The sequence below is a fragment of the Tenrec ecaudatus genome, chromosome 5, assembly GCF_050624435.1.
Source record: "Tenrec ecaudatus isolate mTenEca1 chromosome 5, mTenEca1.hap1, whole genome shotgun sequence".
Taxonomy (NCBI): domain Eukaryota; kingdom Metazoa; phylum Chordata; class Mammalia; order Afrosoricida; family Tenrecidae; genus Tenrec; species Tenrec ecaudatus.
The window spans coordinates 129132561-129142186 of record NC_134534.1 but is presented as its reverse complement, the minus strand read 5'-3'; the positions used below and the strand labels follow the sequence as shown (position 1 = coordinate 129142186).

Sequence of the window (9626 nt, the reverse complement as noted above, 5' to 3'; positions counted from 1 at the left end):
TTTCAGACAGACGGAGCCAACAAAGAGGACCGTGACAAGTCCAGCTTTGCAAGAAGTTAATATCCAGTGTTAGTCTCTGTGTCTATTCTGCATTTCTCAGAACTCATAAATGATTAGGTTTAGGATCTACCCTACATTGGTATGACTTCATTAACAGGACAAAAGAAAAACACCTATTCCCAAGCGGGGTTGTATTTATAAGTACAGGGGTATGATTTATGTTATATTTACTGGGGGTGGGGTGTAATACATTCAATCAGTAATAACCACTTTGTGCCCAGGTGAAGCAATTTCTAGGTGTGCTCTATACTGCCTCCCATTGTCCCCAGAGGGACTGAACTCCTGTTCCCCACAGTGGCACCTGGTCTATTGGCTCCCTCCTCGTCCCTGCCTCAAGTCCCTACTCCCCTGCTGGTACTTCCTGCAACCAGCTTCCAAACAAACTGCTTCTCTGCAGATCCTGGTCTTTCGTTTCTTTGTTGTAGGAGGACCCCAACTGAGACAGGGGCACTGGAGACTCAAACTGATGCTCACCAGAGTGCCTGACAACGTGGCTCACACCTATAACGCTGCGCAGAACTGGCCTGTGGGTTTCCATGGCTGCGCTCTACCAAAACACAGCGCCAGGTCTTTCTTTCCTGGAGCTGCTGAGTGGCTCTCAACTGCTCATGGGTTAAACTTGGCCCTACTAAGCCCTTTAACCTAGTGTTAGAGTCCAGAGAGAAGCATTCAGCAAAGTATATTGTCTAGTCCATAACGAAGCATTCTTTGCAACACAGATCGTGTGAGTCTAGATCCTCGGAGAACCACGGACCAAGATGACACTAAGTACATTTTGGAAAACCCTTGTGAGACACAGCAGCTGGGAAAGGCTGGGATTGCTCCCAGACTGCGGTGCAGGTCTAACCCTGAGGGAAGAGGGAAGCAAGGAGGGGGTGGGGGTGCTGTGGGGAGGCTTCTGGATTGTGGGGCAGGCTAAGAAGTACCATCAAGGCCTGGGGCCAACAAAACAAAGCTGCCTTTCCCAGGTCCTCGTCCACTTAGTATTCTCACTAAATCCTGGGAAGCGACCTCATCTGAATGAGCTCCGGCTGTAAAGATCGTGATTGGCGGGGGAACTCCAAAGGCTGCTCATTTTGGGGGCTGGGGGGGTGTCCATTGCTAAGTTTGCGTCCAGATCAAGCTTCCCACAGGTTGCTTCCAGCCCAGGACTAAGACTCTGGTCCTTTGGTGAGCAGCTGGCTGTGAGCTCACCCGCTTTGGGGTCCATCCTGACCCCGCCCTCTGCAAGTCATAAAGATAAGGGGAAATCCGCTGTATGTTTCCCAAGAGCAGCTCTTAGACTGTCCATTTACAAGTATAGTTGGTCACTTTAATCTCTGAACCATTAAAAGTGATTAAAAGCTCATCTCCTGGAAACTGAGAAACCCCTGGTGCCTTTGTGTGCCTGTCCTTAGAATTGCCACTGTTTGGGAAGGCACGAGGGGAACCTTGAGAGAATGAGCTCTGGAGGGTCTTCCTTCCCGGAGGAAGTTTGCGCTGCCTCCCTCAGAGCACCTCTCCCTCCCTCCCTCCCTCCCTGCCTGCCTGCCCTCCCTGCCCAGGCAGCTGTCACTGCTCAGAGACTCAAGACCGAGGCTGGCCAACCAGGGCTCTGGGTGAAATCCTACTGTCTGGCTGTTTGGTAACGCTGTCTTCAGTAGAGCATAGCTATGCCTATTTGCTGGTATGTCGCCCAGAGCCAGTTTTGTGTGATAATTAGAGCAGTTCCTACCTGCAACAAACACTAAATAGCCCACAAAGCCTAAAATATTGACTGTCTCACCCTTTAAAGACTGGGGTTTCTAGTCCCATAAAGAGTTACAGTCTTGGAAACCCTCAGGGCGTGGCTATGAATCAATTATTGACTCGATGGAAGTGAGTTTTATGAGAAGCTTTAAGAAAATGTTCGACAAATCCTGACCTGGATTGTCCCCAAAAGGGAGTTCCTAAGGGAGAAACAGAGAGAGGGCATCTCTCTCCTTAAGGGGTCATTTACCCTCGCAGCAATGCAATGAGGCTGGCAGTCAGTGTCAGGAAACAGGCACGGAGAGAATGGAGGGCAAGCTGGCATTCGAACCCAGGTCTCTGTGAGTTGAGTTCAAAGCCCAGGCTTTTCAGCTTTATGGCATCTGTGGAAGCTACTGTATAGCCTGGAGCCCTGGTAGTGCAGTGGTTAAGCACTCAGCTGTGAACCAACAGGTCCGTAGTTGGACCGCGGGCCCTTGTAGGAGACAGAGGAAGCAGTGTGCTGCTGTAAAGCTTACAGTTTGGGAAGTCATTCCGGGCCGTTCAACTTGCTCCTGAAGGGTCACTGTGAGTTGGAATTTGACTAGCAATGGGTGTGTGGGTGTGTGGGTGTGTGTGCAGGCGCGTACACACACACACACACATACACACACAAGCGAGTCCAGCAGTCCCTGGGTGCTTCTAATGATTATTAATGCACTTGCTGCTATCCAGAAGGCTGGTGGTCTGAGTTCGGCTCAGAATAAAGCCCGGGCAATCTTCTTTCAAAAACCCTCTGGGCGCTGTTGTACTCTCACCCACATGGGTTCGCCATAAGTTGAAATGCACTGGACAGTAACAGTTTCGTTGCTGCCAAGAGATGGGCCCAAAGTGATCCCTTCAACCAGTCTGATATAAATTTCCCTTTAATATGGCAGTTTTCTAAGTAGTCTGTGTGGTAAAGTGAAATTCCTTCAGCTGATTCTTCTATCCAGGTCTCTGGAACCCCCCTTGGGTGGGACTATGCAAACAGGGTGTGTGAAAGCTAACCGAGTGACGGTTAGAGCTTTGTGTCCACTTGAGGCACCTGGATGAAGGCATGGGTGGAGTCCAACCGCCCAAGCAGGGCACAGTCTAATGACATCTCCTTGAGGCTGTGGCCTTTTGATCAGAGGTGCTGTGGAAATCCTCATTCTTGCCCCTCACCTTCCTGCTTGACTGGAAGTGGTGTCTTCCCATCAGGAGCCAGTGGGCCAATGTGGCCTGAGAGCTGACATGCCCTGCCATGTCCCCGCGGATCCGGGATCCAGGTGACTGCAGCCCCAAGCCTGTGATCTCCCAGTCTCCTGCTCTAGCTCCCTGCTTCATCCACTGGCAGCCACATGTGTCTGTGGGCTTCCAGCTAGCATCTGACCCATGGAATTGAGTTGGACTGGGCTGGGCCGCTTTCTTGATATAAAATGCTTTCTTGAACATATATAAGTGTCACTGGTTTTGCTTCTCTAGAAAACTCAGGCTCCTGTGGTGGAGACAGAAGACCGTGGCTATGGTGAGGCCAGAGGCTGAGACAAGGAGACCAGCAGACAGAGCAGAGGAGCAGTGCATAGACTAGAGGACTAGGAGGCCAAGCAGAAAGATTCCTAGGCCCACAGACACAGAGAGGTCAAGTGACCACGTGGCTGAGAGATTAAAGACCAGAGAGAAGCGTGACTGGTGGAGAGAAGTGATACTGTGGACCAATAACTGTATCCTTAATGCCTTCTGATCCTGGTTTAAAATCTCTAGTAACCCCCCTTAGTTATGAACATTGTCTGTGAGTTCCGGGTAGCACGACAATGGAGGAACAATTGGTGTGAGAATACGGTAAAGTGGGATGGAGGGTGGAAGCATGTCTGACCACTGTCTTAGGTCAATCTGGTGAAACTGGATTCTTCTTATCCCTCATGAAGCCACAAGAGGGAGGTCAGAGGTGGCGTCCTATGTCATTTTCATGGCATATAATACTTGAACAAATGCACCTTTAACTAGGAAAAGCAGTGTGCGTGCATGTATAAACATGGCTTTAAGGTGATTCCGTCAGTGCAGGAAACTAAGTGAGTCTTCACCTACCATCCCTTATGTAGAAACAATGGAGCGATGACTAACTGACAAAGGCCACATCACCTGTAGGAAGAGTCATCATTAGAAAGCATTAAGGGAAAAAAGTTTGCCCTGAAGTTTCTCATCTCCTTACAGTTCTCACCAATGAGCTCCGCACACCTGGGCCTCTTAGCCGCGTCATCTGTCTAATGAGGACAGGTAAAGTACCTCGCTCATACAGTCGCTCAAGAGCCAGTTGTCAGGGTGTGGTGTCTTATGTGCTGCTGAGAACTATGTCACTGGTATTTCTAATGCCAAAAATACGACCTCAAGGACATCTTGCCTGTGTTCGGAGAGCATCTCATGAAGAGAGTTCACACATTTAACAGTGAGCTGAGGGATGACATGAACATCACAGGGAAAAAAGAAAAGATCAAAGTGGATGTCAGAGGAGACTCTGAAACTTGCTCTGACTCAGAGAGTAGCTAAAGCAAGTGATGTTCTCCCCTTCGATCCACTTTAACCTGTGTCAGTAATAAGGGGGAAACGTGAAGAGGAACCACATGTGGATTACGTCTCTGGTGGATCCCCTCTGAGCACACACCAGGGTGTGAATAGCATGGCTGTCATGCAGAGTGCATTGGAAAGTGGATTATTGCAGGGGTAGTTAGGTTACAATTTAACACCTTATCATTTGATTTCCCTCTTGACCAATTTGAAATTTGTTCCAGTTATTATTTTCTGCTTTCTTTGCGATTGAAGTTTTTCTCTGTTTTATTTTGTTATTGCTGCTGGTTTTCTTCCTTTTTGTATATTTTTCTGTATATGAAATCCAGGATTATACTCTGGTTTCTCTTCAGAGCATATAAATCTTTTGCCTTTTACTAAAGATTTCCGTGGAGAGGAACAATTCTGAGTCATAAACTAATTTTTGAAGCCTTGTGCTTGCAAGGCTTATAAAAAAGGAAAGTCAGGATCTATAAATGTAGAGAAATGTTAGCTAGATTTATGGTCTCTTGGGGGTATATCAAGGGAGGTTGGTGAGAAATGTGAAGGTAGTAACAATAAGTACAAGAAGGAAGAAAACGTTCTAAAACTGATTGTGGTAGTGATTGTACAAATCTTTTATGTGATTGAACTATTGAATTAAATGATATGTGAACCTATATGTCAATAAAAATGCTTTTAAAAATAAGGCAAATGGAAGAAATGATGAAGTAAAAGAGTTGGATGGAAAATTGCAAAGGGTAGCTTGAGAAGACAAAGTAAAATGTCATAATGAAATAGACAAAGATCTGGAGTTAGAAAACCAAACAGGAAAGGCAAGGCACAGCATAGCTTAAACCTGAAAGAACTGAAGAACAAAATGCAGGCCTCAAGTTGCAATATTGAAAGAGCCTGTGGGCAAAATATTGAATCATGTAGGAGCCATCAAAAGAAGATGAAAAAAACACACACATAGTCACTGTACCAAAAAGAACTCATCAAGTTTCCATCATTTTAAGAGGTAACATATGATGATCAAGAACCAGTGGTAATGAAGGAAGAAGTTCAAACTGCACAGAAGGCATTAGCTAAAAGCAAGGCTTCAGGAATTGATGGAATACCAATGGAAATATATTAACAAGCCGGTGAAGCACTAGAAGCACTCACTGGTCTACGCTAAGACATTTGGAAGAGAGCTACCTGGTGGTCTGACTGGAAAAGATCCAGACTTGTAACCATGCCAAAGAAAGGAGAGCCAACAGAAAGCCCCCAAGTATAGAGCAGTGTTATTGATATGATAGGCAAGTAAAGTTTTCCTGCAGATCATCCACAACAGTTGTAGTAGGACATTGACAGAAATTCAGTCTGGATTCAGAAGAGAATATGTAACAAGATCACTGCTGATTTCAGGCGGAGCTTGGCTGAAGGGAGAGAATACCAGAAAGATAGTTACTTGTGTTTTATTGACTATGCAAGGCTTTCATAACAAACCACATGACTATGTGGTTCATAACAAACTGTGGATAAACTTTCAAAAAACAATAATTCCAGAACACTTCACTGTGCTCGCGTGGAACCTTATATGAATCAAGAGCAGCTGTTCCAACAGAGCAAGGGATGATCACATGGTCTCAAATCAAGAAAGGTGTGCTGCAGGATTGTATCCTCTCACCGTAGGTATTCAATCTGTATGCTGAGCAAATAATCTGAGAAGCTGAACTATTTGAGAAGAATTTGGCATCAGGCTTAAAGGAAGGCTTATGAATAACTAGTGGTATGCAGATGACACAACCTTGCTTGCTGAAAGTGAGGAGGACTCGAAGCACTTGCTGGTGAAGATCAGAGATTGCTCCCTGCAATATGGATTACAACTTAATGTAAAGAAAACAGAAGTCCTCACTGGACCAATAGGAAATATCATGCCTGGCTATTAAAAGATATAGTGTCTGGGGTCTTAAAGGTAAGCAAGTGGCCATCTAGCTGAGGAGCAACAAAGCCCACATGGAAGAAGCACACCAGCCTGTGTGATCATGAGGTGCCAAAGGGATCTGTTATCAGGCATCAAAGAACAAAAAAAGCATATCATTGTGTGCTCACCTCCCCGATACGATCACTAAAGACAAATGAGTACATAAGCAAATGTGAAGAAAATTGATGGTACCTGGCTATCAAAAGAAATAACGTCTGGGATCTTAAAGGCTTGAAGGTAAACAAGTGGCCATCTAGCTTGGAAGCAACAAAGCCCACCGGCCTGTGTGATCATGAGGTATTGAAGGAATGAGGTATCAGGCATCAAAGAACAAAAAAGTATATTATTATGAATGAGAGGGAATGTGGAGTGTGGACCCAAAGCCCATCTGTAGGCAACTGGACATCCCCTTACAGAAGGATTGTGGGGAGGAGACGAGCCAGTCAGGGTGCAGTGTAGCAACAATGAAACATACAACTTTCCTCTGTCCATCCCCCAGGGAGTGGGGTAGATGTAGATCCTTGTGATCAATTCCCCCTTTCTTCCTCACCTTCCCCTTACCCTCCTGATCGCTGCTCTCATTATTGGTCCTGAGGGGTTTATCTATCCTGGATTCCCTATGTCTCCCACTCTGATCTGTACCAGTGTACATCCTCTGGTCTAGTTGAATTTGTATGGTAGAATTGGGATCATGATAGTGGGGTGGGGGGTGGATGGGGAGGAAGCATTAAAGAACTAGAGGAAAGTTTGTATGTTTCTTGTTGCTATACTGCATCCTGACTGGCTCGTCTCCTCCCCACAACCCTTCTGTAAGGGGATGTCCAGTTGCCTACAGTTGGGTTCTGGGTCTCCACTCTGCACTCCCCCTCATTCACAATGATATTATTATTTGTTCTTTGATGCCTGATACCTGATCCTATCAACATCTTGGGATCACACAGGCTGGTGTGCTTCTTCCATGTGGGCTTTGTTGCTTCTGAGCTAGATGGCTGCTTGTTTACCTTCAAGCCTTTAAGACCCCAGGCACTATATCTTTTGATAGCTGGGCACCATCAACTTTCTTCAACACATTTGCGCCCACTTTATTTTCAGCAATCGTGTCAGGAAGGTGAGCATCACGGAATGCCAGTTTAATAGAATAAAGTGTTCTTGCATTGAGGGAGTACTTGAATAGAGGCCCAATGTTGGACTTTCTTTTGAGCAGAAAATTCTCCAAATTTAGTGGGTTTGCTTCTTAAGTCAACCTTACTAGTCCTGAGCTCTACTTCATCAAACTTCGATCTTTAGTTATTCGCAGAAAGGCATGTAAGGACTGAAGGTGAGTGTATAGTGATTCTTTCAGATGTCTATGCTCCCCGCAGAGAACATACCTTGTTGTTGACCTGTTCATTGTGAATTGAGCGACGGTTTACAGAACTGATCAGTTTTCTATTGAACAATTTACAGACATTCTGTTTCCCATCATTGATGGCAACCCACTCGATGCAACAGCACGTATCCTGCTTCCTTCCTGTATTGTCCCAGGGAATACATTTAATGAGATACATATCCCTGACAGTTCCAAAATAATTCATAAAAGATAAACCCAACAACAATTACTATAGGAAAGAAAATACAAAAAAGAAAGAAAGAAAACACTGTTCTAAAATTGATTGTGATGATTGCACACTTTTTCTTAATATAATTAAACTATTGAATTTTATGATACATGAATGATGTACCCAATAAAATATTTTTTAAGAAGTATTACTCTTCCCCTTCAACTTGTCTCATTAGGGCCTAGTCAGCCCTGTCAGCCCCACCAGTCACTCTGGTTGGATCTGAAGTCACCTCTGGCTGTGATTTCTCAGTGCTCACCACAGTCACCGCACCAGGTTCTGCCTCTCTGCTCTCCCTTCCAGCTGCATTTCCACTGTCTCTGCCACATTTAGGGCTTCGTTAACTGTCACTGTGACCCTTGTGGTCATTTCCGAACAAGTATCCTCTCACCAGTTAACCTGACCCAAAGCTGTCAGACTTGGCTCTGGTCAGGTTGCTTTCTGTGTAAGACACCTCTCAGGATCTTCAAGGCTGAGGTCCAAACACCTGAGCTAGGCACCCAAGTTCTCTACCATGTGGCCCCAGCTTCCCTGGCCAGCATCAACTCCATATTCCTTTACACGCCCCGAGGTTAAAGACGGTGTGCAAATATTTGGTGACCACCCTCAGCTATTAACCACTCAGATTCTATGTCAACAGTGCCAGACATGAGCCGTCTCCCTTCTGGTTCAGGGGAAAGTCTGTGGAAGACACTTGGTGGCGAGGAGCATGGAGCGATGGCTCTCTGCTGCCCAGGTGAACATGGAACCTCACTGTGGTCAGAGGACAGCCCCCTCCTCCTTTGTATGCCTGAGACTCCTCTCTGCAATTACAAAGCCAGCTCTTTGCTGACCATCTTTATTGCCACTAAATACCATATGGAAGTTGTCCCTTTTCTTCATTATTCTGAATTCCCATGGAATTTTCCCAGGTGATCCTGACAGAAGAAAACAAACTCACTGCCATTCAGTCAATGCCAGCTTATAGTGACCCTGTAGGACAGAGTAGAACTGACCTTGAGGGTGTCTGAGACTGTAATTCTTTATGAGAGTAAAAGCTTCATCTTTCTTCTACCACAGTAGACAGGAACATGCAAACTTGTTTCCCCTCCTAAGACAATCACCTACACTTGCAAATTGAAAACCCACAGATTTTACTCCAATTTGTGGACACATTTGTGGTGAACTTGAAGGGTTTTTCATTTTTTAAATGAGAAATTTCCACATACTGAAACTGCAGTTCTGGCTGACCTTGAGGTATCACGAGGTTGTGCAGTGCCTGGCTCCTGTAGCCCCTCCAGCAGGCTGGGTCCAGGAAACAGTTGGCCCCGGGAAGGGGCTAGAGCTCTCCCCCGCTGGCAGGTTTTGCCCCTTTATGCTTCCCGCATGAGTACATGCAGCCCAGCACTAGCAGAAGGCACCTTCGATCTCTCTTTCGATGGCATTGAGTCGCTGGGCAGAATAAATGGCATGGACAGTACTACTAGCCCGACAGTTGGTGATTTGAACTCACCCAGTGATGATGCAGAAGGCTTGGTGATCCATTCCATGAGGGCCGCAGCCAGTAAAGCCTTATGGAGCAGTGCTGCTCTGCACCTGGGGCCACCCTGTGATGGAGCGGACTCCACCACCTGCATTCGGTTGGTTATGCGGGACCCAACCTACTCAGGGTCCCCTTCAGCTCTGAAGTTCCCTGGTTGCATGACTCCTGGCAAATGACTTAACCTCTCTGTCATTTGGTTTCTTCT

At 46.1% G+C, this 9626-nt stretch overlaps 1 non-coding gene across 1 annotated transcript; it reads left to right on the top strand.

Annotated features, from left to right (window-relative positions):
* The first annotated feature begins 4686 nt into the window (after positions 1 to 4686).
* On the top strand, positions 4687 to 4801 carry LOC142449449 (U5 spliceosomal RNA). The gene has a single exon (XR_012784614.1). It is a non-coding gene; the product is annotated as a U5 spliceosomal RNA (small nuclear RNA).
* Positions 4802 to 9626: the final 4825 nt, after the last annotated feature.